The 22,620-nt window shown below is 37.9% G+C and overlaps 1 protein-coding gene across 5 annotated transcripts in view; it reads right to left on the bottom strand.

Annotated features, from left to right (window-relative positions):
* LOC100412584 (neuroligin 4 X-linked) overlaps positions 1-21,103 on the bottom strand; it is a 333,835-nt gene extending 312,732 nt beyond the window's left edge. For 4 of the 5 annotated variants that reach the window (XM_035289879.3, XM_078364503.1, XM_035289880.3 and 1 more), the window contains exon 1: positions 19,343-19,736. The gene's annotated coding sequence lies outside the window, so the exon portion shown is untranslated. Of the gene's footprint in view, positions 1-19,342; positions 19,737-20,809 lie in introns of those variants that run through there. The other variant, XM_035289881.3, reaches the window with a different exon arrangement.
* Between the last annotated feature and the right edge of the window lie 1,517 nt (positions 21,104-22,620).

Here is a 22,620-nt window from a genome sequence, read left to right as displayed (position 1 = left end):
GAAATACCAAAGTGAACAATCAAGGAAGATCCATGTTCCCTTAGGTGAGAGAGGAACTTTACCATACAAGGCATTTATTACATAATGAAAGACAGCCTCTCCTCAGAGTGTCTCTGACTTGGCTGCATGTCTCAGAAAACTGTGATAGCTGACATAACACTTGTCCTTACCAGGGAACATTGGATTTTATGATTCATTCAATGATTATCTACAGAGTGTCTTACAACTCCTCGTTTATTTAATAAATACCCAGTGAGGGCTGATCTATTCTAGATTCATGCACTATACATTGTTAGACAATGCAGAGAAAAATTCACTAACCCCCTCAATTGTCCACACATATCCATGAGTAGATAAAAAATAAAAAAGCCTTCAAGATTAGGTGAGCTCAGAGAAGAAAGTAAATAATGGGCTAAATAGGAACACAACAGAGGGTGGAGCCCACTTTAAATGGGAACAGAACAGGGTGTTATGGGCAGAGAAAGTGGCACACAAAAATGTCCTATTACAGTGCCCCCCCAGTCAGATCACAAAAACAAAACATGACTGGGACAGCAGTGCAGTGAGGAGAGGATGGCCCAGGATGGAGCTGGAGAAGTGAGCAAGACACTTACTAAATAAAAGTGGAATAGGTCAGTCAAAGGAATTTGGGCTTCCTTCTCTGTGTCCTTTGCAAAACATTTTACACTATGAAGGAGAAACATAAGGATGGGTAAAAGATGAGTAATATCAGGGCCACCTATAATACTTTCTATGTGACTTTTTAAAGATATTTACATGCTTAATTCATTCATTTTTTTTTTCTAGACAAGGTCTTGCTTTGTCACCCCACCCATACTGGAGAACAATGGTGAAATCCTGGCTTAGTATAGCCTCAAATACCTAGACTAAAGTGATCCTCCTGTCTCAGCTTCCCAATTAGATGGGATCACAGACATGTGCCACCATACCTGCCTAATTGTTTTTTCTGTATGACAGAGTTTTCCTATGTTGCCCAGTATGGTCTCAAACTTCTGAGATCAAGCAATCCTCCTGCCTCAGCCTCCCAAAGTGCTTGGATTACAGGCATACCCATGGTACCTGGCCTTCATTTATTTATTTTGCAAATATCACTGGAAGTAAGTACTTTTTTCACAACCCTCAACAGCTGAGGAAACTGAGACCCAAGATATCAACTACTGAAATTCACTGTCAATAAGGTATCAGATCTCCTGGCCTCTGTAATGGAAATTAATTACTACAGAGGAATCCAAGCAATGCATATTAGAAAGAACACCAAAAAAAAAAAAAAAAAAAAAAAAACAACAACCAGCATTTTAGTCCTAGTAAGTAAGGTGGGGAGATGGGAAAATAACAGTATCCCAGGTTGAAAGAGAGCCTGAGAAGAATGAGGAAAAGAAGCCAAGGGTGGAATGCAGTGATTCCCAGCTATGCTCAGGTTGGATGAAGGTTGAAATACAATATATAGAGCAGTGAACTGATGACTGCAGTTGTTACGATGGAGATGGGGCAGGTGGTGGAGGACAGGTAAATTTTGTTTTTTTATTGCATTTGTTGATAAATGTTGAATGAGAAAGTAGTCATGTTACACAATTAGGAAGATGAAGAAAGAATGCTTTAAAAATAGATCAGCGAGTGTACAAGTCAGAGACAGAATATTATTAAAATAGTAACACTCAAAGTGAGAAAATGACCAAGGAAAATACATGTATCACTGCAGAGGAAATGACAGCACCTGTTATTTCTGAAAGTGATTTACACTGGGGATGGGAAACAGAGAGGATTCAAATAGATGATGAAGGACTAAAAAAAGAAGATGTATGAGTAGGGAGCAGGATAAGTTTGGCAAAAAAAGATGATGGAACACTTTTGGTCACACTGAAGTGAGTTTTGGGCAGAGCATATAGGAAATGTTGTTCAAAGGGGGGTTGTAAGGGCAGAAGGAAACTTGGAAGAGAAGGGAGAGCAGAAGGTCTAGACCCCTAGGGTCTCTCCAGTGGAAATGATCATCAAATCATGAGTAAATGCAAAGTTACATAGGACAGTATGGAAGGAAGTGAAGTGATTCAAGGATGGAATTTAGAAAGTGACAATAACTGCAAAGGCAGGAGGAAAGTCAGTTCAGTTAATAGGCAGTGGAGAAAACGAAGGCAAATTGATTTGAGGAAGGAGGATGTTACTCAAAACAGACAATAAATAAGTCAAAGCCTACGGAGAAATTCCTAGTAGGATATGGTTTTTTTGAGGGGTCAGCTCTTTTGTTGGTCAGCTGGACAACTTAAGGGATGCTGCCTGCTTTTAGAAAAAGATGGATAAGAGAAGTGGGAACAATTATGTTTCTCAATAAGAGTACCTACTCTTGAGGTCACACCACAGACAGGTCTTGGAACTATGATTAGACCAGAATGGTTGAAAGATTTTATTTTTCACCAAGGTCTCACTGTGTTATCCAAGAGTAGTACAGTAGTGTGATATAGGCTCACTGCAGGCTTTGCCTTCCAGGCTCAAGCGATCCTACAACTTTAGCCTCCCAAGTACCCAGGACTACAGGTGTATAGAACCATGCCGAGATAATTTTTGTATTTTTTGTAGTGATGGGGTTTTGCCATGTTACCCAGGCTGCTCTCCACCTCCTTAACTCAAGTGATCCTCCTACTTTGGTCTTTGGCCTCCTGATGTGCTAGGACTACAGGAATGAGCCACCATGCTTCAGTGAAAATCTCTTGATAATGATTATGTTTTAAATTAAAAAAAAATAGTAACAGTTTCAGGGGGAAAAAAAATGCATCCATGCAAGAAAATATGGAGGATTGAAAAACAATAAACTCTAAAAATCTACTCACAATTACCTTATAATCACAAAAAATAATAATAAATAACATATACAAATAAATAAAAATAATAATAAATAACATATTGATCATTCCACCTCTGAACTCTCCCGTTTCTTAACCAGACAATTCTACCTATAACTGCAATTTCAGATGGTTATTGTCTCAGCCTTCAACATTTTGCAAGTATCTATCAGTATTATGCTTCCAATACCTCTGCAAAACCTTGTGCCTTTCATTTACTCAATCTCTACCACAGTTGAATCTATCACTAAATCACAATTTGCACTACTAACCTTCCTTCCATCTTCTATCCCTACCTCTACCATCATGAAACTGATATTTCTTAAATATTTCTGCAAAATTCCTAATATGATTCCCTTGTTGCTTACAGAATAACATCTATGTGGCTTATCATCAAGTAGTACCACCTGAAATGATCTGATTTCAATTTCATCGCAAGGCCAACATGCCCTACTGTAACACATAAAGTGAGAAGATGACCAAGGAAAGTAGAGATGTATCACAGAACAAGAAATGACAAAACAATATGTCCTTGAGATAATATTCAACATCACTACATTTCCTGAGAGAGATAACACTCAGCACAACCCAGTCCTCAACATTTGCTGTTCCTTTGTGTTTGTTCACACTTTCCCCTTTGTCCTTATGAAAAAACTCTCTGCAGCATATAAGCCACTTCCTTTGGAAGAGTTTGTGATAGTGTAGCTTCCAAGGTGGCCAATTGACACTTTCAATTAACCCCTTCTTGGAATCGTCATCCACATGGTGCCAGATTTGGTTTGAACAACAAATAGCATGTAGCAATACTGACAAGGTGTCCCCTCCAAATCAAAAGCAAAGGTGACAAAGCATTATTTCCAAGATCATGTTCTGAGAGTCTGTGTCTTTCATCATCAACTCCTTTTCAGTCTCCCTCATTGCTCACTTTTAGAAAAGCCAACTGTTAATGTCACATTTCTAGCCCTAGGGAGAAGTCCAAGTGACCAAGAGCCCAAGCTTCCTGCCAAGTTACACAAAAGTGACACTTTCCAACACTGTCATAAAACTGCAAGCCTTGTTCACAAGTTAACAGCATCATCATGAGGGACCCTGAGCTAGAACCGGACAGCTACACTGCTCCTGAATCCTTGATGTATAGAAATGTATGAGATCACAAATGTTTACAGTTTTGACCTAAGGTTTAGATTAATTTCTTATGCAGCAATAGATAGCTAATGCACTGTGCTAAATGACACAAATGGAAAACAAGATTCTGTGCTGCCAACATCTGTGTTTTTACCCACTTATGGAATGTGTCGTGTGCATGCCTTGTAGTATAGGTCTTTTCATTTATCATTTTGTCTTCTTTACTGAGAGTCTGCTCTCCCTGGGATCAGAGGTTGAATCTTAACTGTGTTTCTATCACTAATGGTATCTGGTATGATGACATTCTCAAACTATGTCAGTATATAGTTATCGAATGTATAAACAAAGAAGGAAGAAAAGATGTTAGATTCATGGTTTCTCAGTCTTCAAAGGAAGAATAGCTGCATGCAGCCTGAAATTACCTGCTTCTTTGTTTGAGAAGCAATGTACTTGTGGATCCCTGAAATGAGAAACAATCTTTTCAAGCCTTCAAGTTTCTGTAGTGTTTTGAATTATGAGCTGAGCATTTGGAGGCCATAGGGAAATAAATAATGCTCAGCATATCAATGAGTTTTTATGGTGTTGTTATTAATCTTTAAGTCCCTCACAGTCCATAGCACATGGTAGATGCCCAATAAATATGCATTGGCTTGAACTGACTGGGAAACTGGAAACATAAAGAAAACTTATAAATCAGTAGAGCACAACTGGATGACAAAAAGCAAATGATGAGACCCAGAGCTATGGATGCCAGCCTCCAAATAGGAAGGAATAAAACAGAATGTTGAGCTCACAACTTAAGCAGGTCATTTGTACAAATATAACCTAGAAGTAATTCTAAGAGGGCGATCCCTCAAGACCAGTAACAGCAACTTCAACTGGGAAATAACAGGTCCCATCTCAGATCTGCTGCCTCAGAAACTCTTGGGATGCATCCCAGCAATTTGCCTTTAACAAGCCCCCAAGCAGACTCTAATGCTTATGTTTGAGAAATACTTCACTAGACTAACTGCTTCAAAAGCAATGAAGACACTGAGTCTAGCACCTCCTTCCAGTAAAAAGTACTGAAGACTATCATTTTGAGAAACTCAGCAATAAATTGGAGGGAATTAATCCCAGAACCCATGGATTTGTGGATGCAGCAATCAGGCAAACTGGGAAACCGTGAGCCAATTCTTACCATGGCAATGCCTCACTGAGGGTTTGCTGCAGGAGATCAAACTCTATCCCTTTTGTCCCTCAAAGATGGCATGCTGCAACACGATCATCCCCCAATGTATTCATCTCTACCAGCATTTCTGTCATTAATTTCTACCTCCTCCCAACTTGCAGTTCTCTCATCACTGGGAAGACCTCTCATGAACCCTGACAGTCTCCCCATTTCTACAAATTATCATATTCTCCTAGCCCATTGGCTGTGCCACTCTGATTAGAGTCATGGTGTCAGATGCATTTATACTATATCTTGAGACATGTCTTTATCCTCCAGTAGAGCACACACTCCATGGGGGAGCTGGCATCTCTTCCTCACCCACCATCATGGGGCTGCCCAGTGCCTGCCAGGCAATTGGCACTCAGTGATCAGTGTACTAAAGGCACAAATAAGTTTCAAACAGTTCTGACATTCACATCAAATGTGAAGTTAAAGAGGATCGCATTTATCCAATTTATAATGGATAAGAGCTCCTCCCAAATAAGAAAAGGAAATGCTTGAAGAACAAATCTCTTATGTCCATACAAGAGTGGGGAAAGGTGTAATGTTGGCTCATTTGCTTAATGGTTTAAAGTGCACAAGTTTAAAGTTGAAAATACCCTGGAGAAACCCAATGTTGTAGTTCCTATTTCCTGAGAGTCAGACATAGAAGTGAAAGGCAAAAATTGAAAACTATAAAATGTACTCCACACTACCAAGTTTAACTTCAGTGCAATGTCAACTGTCTATGATAAATGAGACACTGTACTTACAGGATGCTAGCCAACTTCAAAGGATCTAGAAGTCTTTTAGTGTGTAAATACCTGTGGATGGGTTTTAAATTACACCATTTTTACTAGCAAGGCCCCCCTTTCCAATTTATATCCAACATTTAACCAGGTCGCAATGAAGGTTATTTAGAAAACATACAGGTCTGGCTGGATACAGTAGCTGACACCCATAATCCCAGCACTTTGGGAGGCAGAAGGAGGCAGATCACGAGGTCAGGAGATCGAGACCATTCTGGCTAACATGGTAAAACTTCATCTCTACTAAAATACAAAAAAAATTAGCCTCCCTTGCTGGCATGCACCTGTAATCCCAGCTACTATGGAGGCTAAGGCAGGAGAATCCTGGAGGCAGAAGTTACAGTGAGCTCAGATCATGCCACTGCACTTCAGCATGGGTGACGAAGAGACTCCATCTAAAGAAAAACAAAAGAAAAGCCATATGTCATCTCATATCTTTAATCATGGTTTAAAATGAGAAGTATTCAGGTCAAGAGTCTTAATTACAGTAATCGTTGCTCTCAAATCACATAGCTTAGAAAGGCCCTGGAGGTTGGTCCAGCTCACTCATTTTACAGTTAAGGGAAGAAAAATCCCACTGTTGCTCTTCAGATGCCTGCAATAAAATATGGGATCCCCACTTCACAATGTGGTGATGCAGTAACATGGAGTGGTGGAGTCTCTAAAATCCTCATGGCAATGTAAAAGTTCTTATGGAAGACAAGTGTGGCCAGGTCTGCTCAAATCTGGCTGTATAACTTTGAGTCCATCCATTAGGTCCCACATGGGTAATGACTGATGTGTTCATTAATTTAATTATGATCACTGTTATGAAATGTATACGTACATCCAGCCATCACATTGGACACTTTCCCATATATACAGTCTTTGTCAATTATTTTTAAATGAAAAAATTGAATTTTAATAAACAGTCTGTGTCTTTGTGTATGAATTTCCTAAAGTTGCTCTGAGAAAGAATCACAAGCTTTATGTCTCAGGAAACAGGAATACATTGTGTCACACTTGGAGTCTAGAAGTCCAAAATCATGGTGTTGGTCATGTTCCCTCCCTCTGAGGGCTCCTGGTGAGGATGCTTTCCTGTCTCTTCTAAATTCAGGGGGTTGCCAGCAACCCTTGGCATTACCTTTTTGGTAGAGGCATCATGGCAACCTCTGCTTCTATCATCAGATGTCCATCTTCACCCTGTGAGTGTCTGTGTCTTCACATGGTGGCTACAACACCAGTTACATGGAATGAGAGCCATCTTAATCACCTGACTGTAATTACATCTGCAAAGACCTTATTTCAAAATAACATCATATTCTGAGGTGCTGAGGGTTAGAATTTCAATATATCATTTTAGAGAATGCAATTCAATCTGTAACACAGTTCAATCCATAACAGTAAACCAGATTTTATTTGTAAAATTAGAGGGTGCAAATTGAGATATTTTAGTTTCAATCACTAAAAAATCAAGCCTGAAACAAAACAAAACAAGAAAATTGCACAAAACTTGCTCTCTCTCTCTCCCTCTCTCTATCTCTGACACAGACACACACCATTTAGAATTGGAATTGAGAAAATGCAATCATAGATGGATGAGTGGATGTGTTAATTTTCAAACAGGCATTTTATTATCATACAAAAATTGCCATTTCTACACATTTGCATCATATTTATAAATGAGGTGAGAACATATGCTTTCTGCACAATGCACATACAAAACTACATCCACCACAAATGTGGGGCACACTACACCCAAACTATTTGTGGACAGTCCATCAAAAACTCTGTGCAAGAATGCATAACAAATTAATGTTTCTTTTTCTTCTATAATTGGCTGGAGACTAATTTATTGATGAATTTCCTTGTAGAGAAAAACTTATTGTAAACCCATCCCATTACTTAGTTAGAATATTTTAACCATGGCATCAACATTTCAAAACTGTAACTAAATTTTTAAAAATGTACCCAGAAAGTAAACACTTAAATTTATGTGTGGCTTGAAGAAAATAAGACAGATTCCTTGTATCAAATATAAATATTAAATAAATTTATATGGGAAAAAAACAGGATTCACTGCATTATACAATTTTATAGCATTAGAATCTTCCTAATTAGTTACTGTGTATCTCCCAGACTTTTAGAAATTTCATATGGAGTGGAAGTTGGCACTTCAAATGAAATGATTGATCTTTTATTAACATTGAGATGAAAATAAGTGGTCTTGCATATATTCTTTTACTATAAAAGGTGAAAAAGGTGCCCACTTATTCTCAAAATTAAAATGATAATACATAATAGCCTATGTAAGGTCATTTACGATAAATGTTATACTGCATTCTTTGGGGTTGGTGACATTAATTCTGAGTCTCTGAGGTTAATAATACATCTTTAAAAACACATTTTCAACATAAATTCATCACATATTCACTCACAGAATATTACAACTTCATATTTTGTCAGATAGTCTAATTTTAATCAATCAATGTAACAGTTCAGAAAATATAACACCATTTTCAATGAGTCTTAAATTTAATTTTCTGTGCAGCACATTTCTTCTGTTTGCACTGATGTGAATAATTTCTAGTAACTGACAGCTCTCTCCTCAATTTGTTCCTATCTGTGGAACAATAAATCTTATTCCTCACATCAAATTTCTACTCTCTTCCCGTGGACTGAGCTTTCATTTGGAAGATGATTTTGCCCAATTTTAGATAAGGTAGCTGGATTTTGTTCTGCATTTTGTTCTATTCTATACTTATTAGGGATTTTCCTTTCCTTTATTTCCTGTCTTTGTTTTCCTATTAGCTGTCACTACATAAATCAATGCAATGTCCTTTCAGATAAAGTGCCTTATATTGACTGCCCCCAAACGTCAATCCAATTCTCATTATGATTGATAATGTCCACTCATCTTTGAAAATAATGTGCTTACTATCTCTCATTACATACTTTGTCCAGTTTATCTTATCTCGTCATGTCCAGCATACAGGTCATGGCTCCTAGAATCCTCTATAACAGTGAAATTCCCCAGGTAGGACTTGGAATAAATACGCCACATTTCATTACAGAGCTTTTTAACTGGGATGCATTTTACTCCCCAAGGGATATCTGAAAATGTGTGGAGACATTTGTGGATGTCAAATTCAAAAAATAAAGGCCGGTGAGGATGCAGATAAAAGGGAATCCTTATATACTGTTAATAGGGATGTAAATTATATTAGTTCTATGGAAAACAGTGTGGAGATTCCTCAAAGAAATAAACATAGAACTACCATCTTATATAGCAATCCTACTATTGGGTATCTACCCAAATAAAAATAAATCACTATGTCAAAAGAATATTTGCACTCATATATTTAACACAGCACTGTTCACAATAGCAAAGATATGGAATCCAGCTAGGCATCCATCAAGGGATAAATGAATAAAGATAATGTGGTATATATGTATAATAAAATATTGTTCAGTCACAAAAAGAACAAAACCTTGTCTTTTGCTTAAACATGTAGGGAAATGGAGGCCATTATCTCAAGTGAAAGAACTCATAAACAGAAAGTCAAAAACCACATATCTTAATTCCTAAGTGGGAGCTAAACAATGTCTACACATGGACACAGGGAGTGACATAATAGACACTGAAGAATCAAAAGGGCGGGAGGATGGTGAGGAATAGGAAATTATTTGATAGGTATGTGTATGTCATTAAAAATGGTGGTTACACTAAAAACCCAGATTTCATTATTATTCAATATATCCAATGTAACCAAAGAGCACTTGTGCCCATTAAATCTATACAAATTTTTTTTAAATAACAGAGATGTGTGTACTATGGGCACCTAGAAACTCAAGTCCAGCAATATCATTCAGCATCACACAAGGCATAGGACAGCCACTACAACAAAGAATTATCCAGCTTCAATGTCAAGAGCAACAAAGTTAGTAAACCTTATTTTGTAAGAGACGTGTTTCCTTGTAAAATACGAGTCAATTGTCACATTCTAAATTAAATAGAATTTAATAGTTTGCAAAATTATTCAGTGCATCCTTGTGGAACAGATTTCAATAATCTTCTACTAATAATAGTTCACCATCCCTGATACTTAGAAGTCTGGATTTATATCATGCATACACACATTCACAAATACACGCACATGGCTCTTCTTAAAATGAGGTAAACTAACACTAGCATGAGAACCACAGCCAACTCTTTGTAACTTTATAGATTAGCCTGTTTTTCTTTAGTCATCTTCTTGGTTTTTAGAGACAGGAGTTCTCTGTTACCCAGGCCTCAGTGCAGTAGTACTAACAGAACTCACTGTAGCTTCCAATGCCTAAGGTAAAGCAATCGTCTCAGCCTCTCTGACAGCTGAGATTACAGGCTATATTTTTTCTTTTCTTTTTTTTTTTTTTTTTTTTTTTTTTTTGTTGTTGAAATGAAGTCTCACTATAATGCCCAATTTGGTCTTGAACTCTTGGTCTCAAGCAATCCTCCCTCTTTGGCTTCTCTTTAGTTCCCAGCATTCAGAATATCACGTGCAATATAGGGTTCAATTGATTTATGATTTTAGCTAACTGGGGGTTGGCAAATAGGAAAAACTTGCAGTTCATTATTTTTGTTTGCATGAGCATATGTGTGTGCACATGTACGTGTGTGATGGTACAACCAAAACTACCTGTGACACCCCTTTATCTTTGCTTCCCATCAGATATGTATTTTTGCTACATACTACATAACATCAAGATGCTATCTTTAGAAACACACACAGCTGGATAAGTTCCCTTCCAGGAGAGGCCACCACTGACAACTGCATGGAATGGACAGCTGTTTCTTCACTAGCCAGTCAAGCAGGCTTACCCAAATATGACCAAATTCCTCTGAGGAATATTCCATCACTCCAGAATGCCTCCCAGGAACCTCAGGATGATCCAGATCTAGGGGCTGCACAGTCTGTGGTTTCTGAATATGAAAACCGTATTTTTGTTGAGGCTGGGGTGAGATAGTATGGTTTACCTTCAAATATAGTTTTGGAAACTCCTTCTGTGTTTAGTTTGTTTGTTTTTAGGTAAGCTATGTTTAAAGTCAAGAGAGAAAATGTAAATGCATACCCTAGAATGATTCAGCAACAAAATGACAACAGTCAAATTCTGTCCACATCAATGATGCATTTGAATTCTTTTTAAGAGACAGAGTGGGCCGGGCACTGTGGCTCAAGCCTGTAATTCCAGCTCTTAAGAAGGCAGAGGCAGGAGGATAGCTTGAGCCCAGGAGTTCAAGACCTGCCTAGGCAATATAGCAAGACCCTGTTCTCCACAAAAAGGACAAAAAACAAGAAAATCAAAAATAAAAATAAAAAAGAGAGAGACTGAGTGTCAATCTATGCCCAGACTGGAATGCAATACTGAGGTCATAGCTCACTGTAGCCTCAAATTCCTGATAAAACTCCTCAAGTGATCCTTATACCTCAGCCTTCCGAGTAGCAGGGACTACAGACATGCACCACCAAACCTGGCTTATTTAATTTTTTTTTTCTTATACAGATGGGGTATCACAGACTGATCTCAACATCCTGGCCTCAAGTAATCCTCCTCTCTTGGTCTTCCAAAATGCTGTAATTATACTCAGGAATGATCCACTGCAGCCAGCCACATTTGACCTTTTTACCAATACTGCTATGGCATTACAAGTAGAAAAACTATTCTTTTTTAAAAACCTTCAGAGATGTTTAGCAATAACAAATGAGCTATGCATGTATGTATGTGTAAACTGCTATGTAATTCACATATACAAATATATGGTTATAATGTACATATGTATATATAATATCAAGATACATGTTGGTCTAGAAATAATTATTTATTAATTGGGATCTGACTCGATTAAATGCCCAAATAGGTTTGATTGTGAAATCACTAGACATATAACTATTTGTGTAATTTTAACTTAGTTTTTTTATTGTAATATTCTGGTTATTTCCTTAAGGGGGGCTTATCAATTGAGGTATCAAATAAATCCTGGAAAGTTGTTTTACTGGTGAAATTGTCATGGCAGACTGAATCATAGTAAGTAACCACTGTCACACAAATTTTATGTGAAGCCATGGGTGAATTATTATTACATCCTCATAATATGGTACTGTTTAATTTCAAGCTAGATTGTCAGAAGATATTTTTTTCTGAGATAGTATTTTTCCCATATCAATTATCTCACTGGTGTTAGCTAGTTGGTTTCATGCTGCAAAAAATTCAGGTACAAATGATAGTAACTTTCTGTTGCCACCATTCTTCTGTCTGCTTTATTCTTTCCATCTCTGCTCAAGTAACCACTACTTAATTTCCATGTAACTGCTACACTTTCTCCCTGGTATTTAAATTTCATGTAAGGGTTACACTTTCTCCTTTTTATTTAATTTCCATGTAACTTTTTACTCTTTCTCCCTGGGTCATTCCTACAGTTTGTTACTGTTTTAGTCTGCATGAGAAGCCTTGTCTTTTGCTTCCTACTGGGTTACATTTTAGGTAGTAACCAGAACCCTCTGTGGTGATAAGCAACTGCAAACCCAAATAAAAGGGTTTTCAGTGTGGTTTATTTATATTTTGTTGATGTTGTTATTTTTAAATGTCTTCTCTACTGCCTTTCATTTGTTCTGGTGCACTAATTCTATTGATTTTACTTAATTCTCTGTAATGTGATCAACATTATTCATTTCTTCCCACAGCATACGCTTGGTATGTGTGTAAATTTGCAACACAGGCATGTAGGTTAAGGCTCTTCTTTAGTTGACAGAGCAAGTCTGCTAGCTGAAAGCTAGGACAAATGTACCCTCAAAGGCATTACCTAAGACAACCATTCTTAAAATATCTGCTAACATCAGAGGTACTTGCCTCAACCTCCACCACTCCCGATATAATTAATTTTTCAGCAGTTTAAAGTCTTTTAGAATCATGAAAGAACCTTTAAAATAGAATCACTGATACTGTTGAGCTAGTCTTCCCCCTCCCTCAAAAATCATATTAACTTCATGATCTTTATCAAATATTTTCATCTCTGTGCTTGCTAACTACGCTAGTATGTTGCTGAAGAGGTTCAGATCAAAGTATATAATCACCCTCTAAAGATTCAAACATATACCTATCTCCTAATATTCGGGTTGTAGTTCTTATAATTTTGCCTTTAACTTTAATGTATTGTTGAATGAGGACAATCTGTTTTATGTAGGCATTCATTCATAGAATTTAGTAAAATGAAAATCAAGGTTTTATAAATATAGGCTTCAACAAAGTTTAAAAATAAAACCAGCTATACCAATATGGCATGTAGAAAATTCTATTAAATTGTCATGAACATGCTTCTCTGTCATTCCAGGATCTTTCCTATTTGATCTGTTCTTCATGAAATACTGTGCAAAAGAATGAAAAAGAATGAGTTCATGTCTTTTCCAGAGACATGGATGAAGCTGGAAACCACAATTCTCAGCAAACTAACGCAGTAACAGAAAATCAAACACCGCATGTTCTGACTCATAAGTTGGTGTTGAACAATGAGAACACATGGACACAAGGAGGGGAACATTACACATGGGGCTTCTTGGAAGCTGGGATGCAAAGGCGAGGGAGACCATTAGGACAAATACCTAATGCATGTGGGCCTAAAACCTAGATGACAGGTTGATAGATGCAGCAAACCACCATGGCACATGTAAACGTATGTCCACAACTTGCATATTCTGCACATGTATCCCAGAATATAAGTAAAAAAAAAAGATTTATAAAATATTTCCCTGATCTGCTCAATCTTAAGCAAGGCCACAGAAGTAAATTTTGCCAACAGACTCTGAGTGTAGACAAAAGCTAAGTATAGATGCAGTGCCATCACCAGCTCCCACCCCAAGCATGTAGAGGACATTGCTGATATGTTGTGACTTCCAAACAACCTCAGATAGTTTCTCAGTCCTATCTGAGAAGCAGAAAGAAGCAGATATAGCAGGTCTAGAAGCAGATGTTGCCCATCCATCTGGGTGCGAGAGACACATGGCTTGATACATACTCCCACTCAAGTGGTTCACAACACACACTAAAGGTCAATTCCCTAGGTTTCACAGAGCCATCACAATACATCATTTACAGCTCTTCTACTCCACTACAACATAAAGTTATAGTTTCAGTTCACCATTAACTGTAGCTGCTGTGAATCAGCCTAGAAGTTTACTCACCACACATAACATAGTTTCTTTTGGAAAATGCATATCAATTTGTATATATAGTTTGCAAATTACATATAAAATTTGCATATATATACAAGTTTGCATGTATTTTAATACATAAAGAGCAACATATATATATATATATATTTTGCCAACAAAATAACTAATGAAAAAAAATATATATATATATATATACTGTCCATAAATTTACACTTATTTTATAGTGGGTTTATATATGGATTTTTATGTTATCTATAGTTATATATACATCATATTATATAAATTATAATTATACTACATAAAAGAAATTATATTATATAATAAATTATATTTAAATGAGTTGTACTCAGTATATAATAAATTATAAGTATACAAGAGATTTTCAGTATATATATATACATGATTTATATATGCTATATATTAATATATAATTTATATTTCTATAATGTATTGTTTAGATGAATAATAATTAGTATAAATAAGTTTGCAATGACTTTTGAAATACGTCTAGTTGAAGTGATAAGGACTTTCATCAACAATATAAACTATATATATAAATACACATAAACATATCTACATACAAATAAACATTAAACAACTATTGAAGATGATGGTATTATTGAAGTATGTAAGTTGTATACAAACATATAAATGTATGAAATGCAGTTGTGTATAAATAATAATTGCATATATGTTGAAATTAAAATGAATGTATTATCTGTATGTTTATATGCAACCTATTATATATATCTAAAAAGTAGTTTCCCCATAAACATAATTCATAATGCCTGTTGAAGAAATAAAAGCTCCCAGGAGACCTAACCGACACTTGGCCCTAAACACAAACTTTCTACTCAACTTATGTCTCATTTTGTGAATATCTTTACTCCTAAAGGAGGAGTATAACTAGGTCCATTATTGGTAACTTTACAACTTTCAGTGTAAATCTTTTATTTTTATTTCCTATACTTTTTTTTTTTAAGAGATATGGACTTGCTGTATCTCCCATGCTGAAGTACAGTGGTGTAATCATAGCTCACTGCAGCCATGAATTCCTGGGCTCAGGTGGTCCTTCCACCTCTGCTGGAACCACAGGTACTTGCCATCATGCCAGCTAATTTGTTTTTAATTTTTGTTTCCTTGTGGAGTTGGGCTCTCTATTGTCCAGGCTAGATATTATGAACTGTTTAATATAATATAGGTTTGGTGAATGATGGGAATAATAAAAGAAAAATAACTAATGAAAAATCACATTTCTGCCTCTCTATACATAATGTTTATATAATATTATGAAATGTTTTATACTTGTATGAAGACATTGACAAGTATTGCAAAGATAAATGGAGAAATATATATTATATATATTTGAACATACACATATATATCTATTTACTTTTATCTAATGTGTTGCAATGGCTGAGGAAAATATTTTGTGTAAGGACTGTTCCTTAAACAAAGTTATATGTTGGCATATTAGCAATATATGTGTATATGACTGCTGATACACACTGCATTCTTATCACATAGCTTCAGCCATGAGGACATATTGTCTCATTTAGGAAAAGGGTTAACAATAATATATTTTGTTTGTGAAAACATGCATTTATTGTTGTGATATTTCCCATCTAACCCATTTATAGAGTTATATTCATAGTAAGCAGTAAGTGTTGGAACAAGTTAAAGACACTCGGTTGCAATCAGTTTTCCTCTGCACCCATCCTCCATGCTTCTGAGACTACAGTTCCATGCTGAACAGCTCTGAATGACTATTGAGTCATATGGCTACCCAGTTCTTCGACTTGCCTATCCTCAACTTCACAGCTACCTATTATTGGTGTTGTAATTCTAAACATGGAAAATGGCACCGCCACATGCACCACAGCCATCATGACAGAACCAAGGAGGCCTTTTCCATACTTGGCAAAAATAAACCATAACTCACCATAGCTTTTTTTAGCAGTGCCAATACACTTTTACTAATTTCAGTCCATTAAAAAAAAATCCATAAATGAGTAATGCAACTTGAAACAACCCAGGTTATTTTTCATTTTAACTTACTTGACAGGCTAAGTTTAACACCTGAAAAAGATGCTGTTAGCAAAATATGTGTCCCCTCTCCCCAGTCAAAGCACAGAAACAACCAAACAAAAACAAAAAATGAGCCTGAATGAACGGTACTTGTAGGACCTGGGAGAAATGCTCACAAATATTAATAAAATCACATATCTGGGGTGATGACTTTGAGACTTAAGGCTATTTTTTCACTACTCTTTCTCTAATTGACTGGGCAAAAGGTGTACCTTTGATTTAAAACTGGTATCTCAGAAGTTTAAGTAGTCAGTGGTGGCTATACACAAAGCACACTCAGTCTGAATATCCCTTCACATAATTAAGTAGGAGATAAAGTCTCTCCTCTGAAAAACTACAGAACTCAGACAAAAACAAAAAAAGAGCAACATATTTAAACTAAACTGAACATATTTTTCCCATTTGGGAATAGAATACATACTTTGTAAGTCAGAAAGCAGTATGGAAAAAATACATTCTGGTTTACAAACTAAAATTTTGTCTCTTACCCTTGGCATTCACATCCTAAGACCAGCTCTCACCATATTTGAAATGTAGGTATATTTTAAACAGATAAGCTGGTCTTCAGAAGGATAACATTAAATAACTTAAAATAGTTTCATATTGCTACTTCATTTGAAAGTAATATTTGCAACTTTCTTAACAAGTTGCATTATTGATGACATTCAGAGTTTCAGGAAACGTCTGAAGTGTGGAGTACCAAATAAAATGGAATGTTAAACAGAGACCATTCCTTTCTGCACTTGAATGTTTACTTTTCTAAGAACCTTTTTGTTATGGTCTGGAAATAAAAGCAGAGTATTCCAGAGACATTTTAAAGAGACCCCTGCACTTTTGATAGTAAGTTCAGGTATGGAATCAGTTAGAAGTCTGGTCTTTGTGGAGAGGCTACAAGCTTTAAACCAATTGCCACCCAAAAAAACAAAAAGTCAATTTCATAAATCTTGCAAAAATCTGTATACTTACCATTAAGTCTATATTGCAGGCCCCAAAGTATGAAATTTCAATTCCTTCAAGTCTGATTACTTCAACATTTTGTGCATCAAGACAATTTCATTATCTATATTATGTAGTCACCAATCCATTATGAAGTAACTGTTATATTCTTAGTTAGGGGTAAAAATCAGCCAGGTTACTTATTTTGGGGCCTAGTGTATATGCAGCATTAGTTTATTTAAAGAACAGACAAAAGCAAAAATTCTTCCAGAGAAGAAGAAAAGAGCAAAGTATATTTTTAAAAATTGAAAAATTAAAAAAAAAATCAAGCCTCCCATTTGATTCCAGTGATTTAAAACTGATGAAGTAATTTTCCACTTTCTACAATGGCCCTGATTATGTTCTGACATGTCAAAGATACACTTTAAAATGGCAATATATACATATGTATATATATACACACACAGAAATACAGTAATCATGTGTATGTAGCATGCATTCATTACATTGAGTAATAAAATACCAAATTTCTAATATGAGAAAATACATGCTCAGAGAGTTCTCCACGAAATTCTAATATTCTTAATTTTAGTATATACAGAAATTCCTTTTTTTTTTAAATACAGGAATTAATGCAACCATATGTCATTAGTCATCGTGCCACTCCCTGAATATTCTGCTCATTTCCACAGGAAAATGTATGCTGAGGATTTAATGTATTGCTGCTAACATTCCACTGAGAACTAAAGGTATGAAATAATTTTGCTGTCTCAAAATATGCCCACAGAAAACTGCAGATTTCTTTGCGATCTGATTTGTACCCAGTTCTGGCATTCTGTAGGAAAAGGCTGAGTGCCTCCACTCAAACCATGCAGGTCTCTTGCAGTTTATGCCGCTTTGTTCTCATGAAAATCAGGTGTTTGCACCCGGAAGCTACTCAGGATTTCTGAACCACACAGTTCTATGTTCCTGCAGAACGCCCACACAAACTGGCAATTCTGCTTTGTGAGGAAGGAGGCCTACCAAAGTGTTTTTCTGTTGTTTTGTTTTGTTTTTCCTTTTTTTAAAGTGTTTTGGTTTTTGCCTCCCTTATATCACAGGAACGGCTAATTGTGAAATGGAATCTCATGCACATTATTCCCTTTTAAAAAAATATAATGCCACGCGTTCCGATGTAAACACTATGGACAACAGTCGTTTTCACAAAGAATAAAATAGGAGGACACACAGAGACGAGGACACAAAGAGACACACACATACACAGATACACAGACACACACACAAGTGCCAAGCGTGCATCTAGGATACACACACACACAAAAATAAAAAAATAAAAGAAAATGAAAAAGTAAAAGCCATACTACCATCTTGTGTATTCAGCTCTCAAGGACATCAGCTACTTAGTTTAAAACCCTTACTCAATACCCAATGCATATTTATTCAGCTGGGTACGAACGACTAAGATGGATCATCCGTGGTGGCTTCCTGAAAGTCGTCCAAGCAATGGTCTGAACTCCTGAAGCTCTTGCCCAGCGCTCGCCGTAGCTGGAAGCACTAGTGCACCACCGGGGCCAAAAGGGAGCCGCCACTTACTGGGCCCGATTCATTCTGTGTCCTGTACCCCTCCCCCGATATCTTACCAAGAGAAGTAGCACATACACGCCCATGCACTGCGAGAGGGAGAGAGCGAGAGAGGGAGAGAGGGAGAGGGGGAGAGAGAGAGAGAGAGAGAGAGAGAGAGAGAGAGAGAGAGAGAGAGGGAGGGAGGGAGGGAGGGAGGGAGGGAGGGAGGGAGGGAGGGAGGGAGAGAGGGAGGGAGAGAGAATAAGTAAACAACAATAACAACAAAAGACTTATTGGGAAGGGCAGGGGTAAGTTGCCGAAGATGACCTCCGGGTGCCGCTTGCCCAATGTGAGGGCCATTCGTTTACACGATGGTGTGGGTCAGGCCTACACAATGCAAGGGTTGGTGTGACCACCCCCTCTCGCGCCCCAGTTGCTCTGGGAAGAAAGGGCACTGTGTCTGGTGGCAAGCAGGCTCCCGAATGCTGCGCTCGGGCACATATTTGCGAGGGGCACAGGGTCCGGATCTCGGGGTCTCAATGGTTAGGGCACAGCCGAGGACACCCCCACCAAAGGACCGCAGCCTACCGGTTCTCCGAGGGCGAAAGAGGCAGGTCTGGTTGGGGTAAGACGAAGAGGCATCGGCGTCCACAACAGCAACCGAAGGATTAGAGTGTCGCTGAAAGAAGTGACTGGCCTCGTGGAAAACCTCAGGGAGGGTGCCACCGCGGTGTAGAGGTACTAGGCCAGGACTTCGGCCTCTCCTGCCACAGCAACACCCCCACGTACGCATCACCTACAGCCGACCAGCACCTCCCTCCCTCTCCCTACCAAATTCCTGTCTGCCATTTAGCAGGTCACGCCACGCTGATACGGGTGCGGGTTAAAGAAACCCCATCGGTGGTCATAGGTAGCAGGTGGGGCTGAATTTCACTCTGCCACTGAGATCTCGCAGTCTGTAGCTCACCCCTTCCAGTCTCTCACCGGTGAGGCTGAGCACTTCTGCAACTTCCCGATTAGTTCCTCCCACAGGAGGGGGAGGGGATAGAACACAGCCGCGCGGGAATTCAGAGGCGGCTGGGAACTGGGGGAGACACGTCCCCCCACACTCCTAACCCACACGTAGAGTAAGGGGTGCATGGCCCCCACTCCTGTGCAGGGGCATCTTAGAGATAACGTCCTTTCATCTTTACACGAGGTATCCACCACGCCTGGATGCTTCCCAGCCTAAGAATGCTCAATTACTTTCATAGTTTGCTGGGTCCCGCAAGCTTCATCTTACCCGACCCAAGGACTTGAAAAACGGAAAACGCATAATTCAACCCCAAGCAAATTTGTTTTCCCTTTTTCTCTTTGCTTAACCTCACCACTATTCACAACTTGATCCTCCCCACTCCGCCAAAAATAAAGCACCCTAGGCGTCAGTAGCTGACACTCTTTTTAAATAAGACTGTAAGACTGGAGTGCTCCGGTGGGAACAAAAGAAAATAAAAGCCACCTATGCTCACAGTTTGCAGAAGTCCTTCTGCCTTTACCAGCCCTGGCCGCTTTGCTATTTCTCTCACTGTACTGCAGATACACACAAACATATATATACATATACATACATACATACATTTTTTTATTGTTGTTTTATTGTTTTTCTGCTCTCTGTGGCATAGTCTTTGTTTGTTTATTTATACGGAAGGCAGCACTACTTTGTAAACACATGGCACACAGCGCCAGAGCCGCTCAAATAGCTGATGGCAGCAAAACTCTTCCAAACAAAGGTACACTGGATTTTTCTCTTTAAGTGCAAATAAAACCAAACGTTTCTGCATGTAAACGCCGTACATAAACGTCCACACCCCCACCCACACCTAAGAAATGAAAGGAGGGAGAGGAGAAAATCCTCTCCAAATTTTCAAAAAATTATGAGAATCATGAAAGGAAAAAAATGAAGATCAACTGAAGTGAAGCTCAAATATCCGCAGTGAAACCTTCCATCCTTTACTGAAGAACCACTACAAGTCAAAATGTGTAAATGTCTCTTTAAATAAGATGAATAATACCTACCTTGACTGTGGAAGAGCTACACTGGCCGTTAAGAGTTCTTTTCACATCTAGATTTCTCTAGGTAGGATGAAACGAGCTATGATTCAGGAGTATTTGTTGAAAGCTCAGGCAATTTTCCATTCTGGAATCCCTCAGCTAGATTAAATCATCCAGAGAAATGCAAGAGCCACCACCAACTGCTGGGTTTGGAGGAAATTCATTCTTTCTGCCATCAATAGTGTGTCCCCAGGCAGAACAAGCATTACAATTGAAGCAGGAAGGGCTGAGCTAGTGGCTGAATAAGAGCTCTGTGCTAAGAGATAGAGAGGGGAGAGAGACTGTTCTTAAAGGAAAGAGAGATAGAGGAGAAAGCTCCTGCTGTCTCTGGTGCTCTTCCTCTTCATCCGGCCAAACTGAATGAAATTTACAAAACCAACAGCCAATACATCTCCTGAGTCGGCTTCATCTCTACAGAAACCACATCCGCGGCTACAACCTCATGCAAAGAGCAGCTAATCTCAGTGCAAACCAGCTGTAACGGAGAGATTCCAGGTACCGGGGAGAGAGCAGGTGGGCATGGCACATGGTGCCACCATACCAGAGGCACACAGCAAACCTTTTTTCTCTTTGCTTTTATAGGACTCTCTAGGTACCCTCCACACCAAACACACTGCAGTATATGCAAACATCTTTCACTATTTAAGGTCACGATCTCAAACAGCCTCTAGGTCTACATTACTGTGATTCATGTAGGAAGCAATGACATTAAACAATTTTTAGCACAGCAAAAACTGGCATGCAGTTCTGTAAAACACAGGATGTCTTTTATGCCCAGGGTATGGTTGAGAGGTGTTGGATGTAGGGTTTTTGTTTACTTGTATTCTTATACTTGGTTTTGATAAAAACAATGGAGGTGTGCCAAGGATGACACATTTGCTTTTAAATATTCCTCATTTCTCAGGTCCAGCAAGTTATTTTTCCCAGGGAGTTTCAGGTTGCACGAGTGAGGAGGAGGGTATGAGTCCTATGTTTAAGACTGTTGTTGGAGAAAATTGGCACTAAATGGCCAATGCTTAAAGTTCCCCTATTTAAAGCTGGGTTGGAGAAATTTGAATTTAAAATGGCAATGCAAAGCTCAGAGGACATCATAGAGTGTTGTGGCAATGGACACAGATTCTAAAATGAGATTGCTTCCATTCAAGTTGCATGTGACCTTAGATGTGATTTTGAATGGTTTGGCTCCTTTTCTGCATCTGTAAAATCAAACAGATAATCATCATGTAATATTGTTTTAATGATTACCAGAGTTAATGGGGCCTGGAAATCTTCACAACATTACATGGTGCTTACTTATATTCTGTCTGGTCATAAAAGTTAGGTTTTCCTAAAATTATTTTATGACACAGTAATTCATATATATAAGGAAAAAAGATAATGTCCCCAACACATAGGACATTCTCCTGATTGCTTCTGTTTTAAGCAGCAAACTTAATTATAAATTCTGCCATGATGATGCAAAGGATTATTGGGCAGCATGACCAATAATGGAGAAGATGATGGACACCAATTCAGGGACCTTGTTTCATGTTAAGACTCTATCCTCACAAACTATGCCCTATAAAGTCAATTATATTTTGTGGTTCTGTTGAGCTGACATTAATATTACCTTTCCTGTGGGTTTCATTTTCTTGTGAGGACTAAATGAGATAATATGAAAGCACCCTTGGCCAGAAAGATAGGTACGTAGATATACATGTATCTATTAATAGACATCTATACTAAATAATAGAAAAATGTATATTTTGAGACTTTAATATCATTAATTTTGAGAC

This window comes from Callithrix jacchus, chromosome Y, assembly GCF_049354715.1.
Source record: "Callithrix jacchus isolate 240 chromosome Y, calJac240_pri, whole genome shotgun sequence".
Taxonomy (NCBI): domain Eukaryota; kingdom Metazoa; phylum Chordata; class Mammalia; order Primates; family Cebidae; genus Callithrix; species Callithrix jacchus.
Note: the sequence above shows the minus strand (reverse complement) of the source record. Positions and strands in the feature narration are given on the sequence as shown.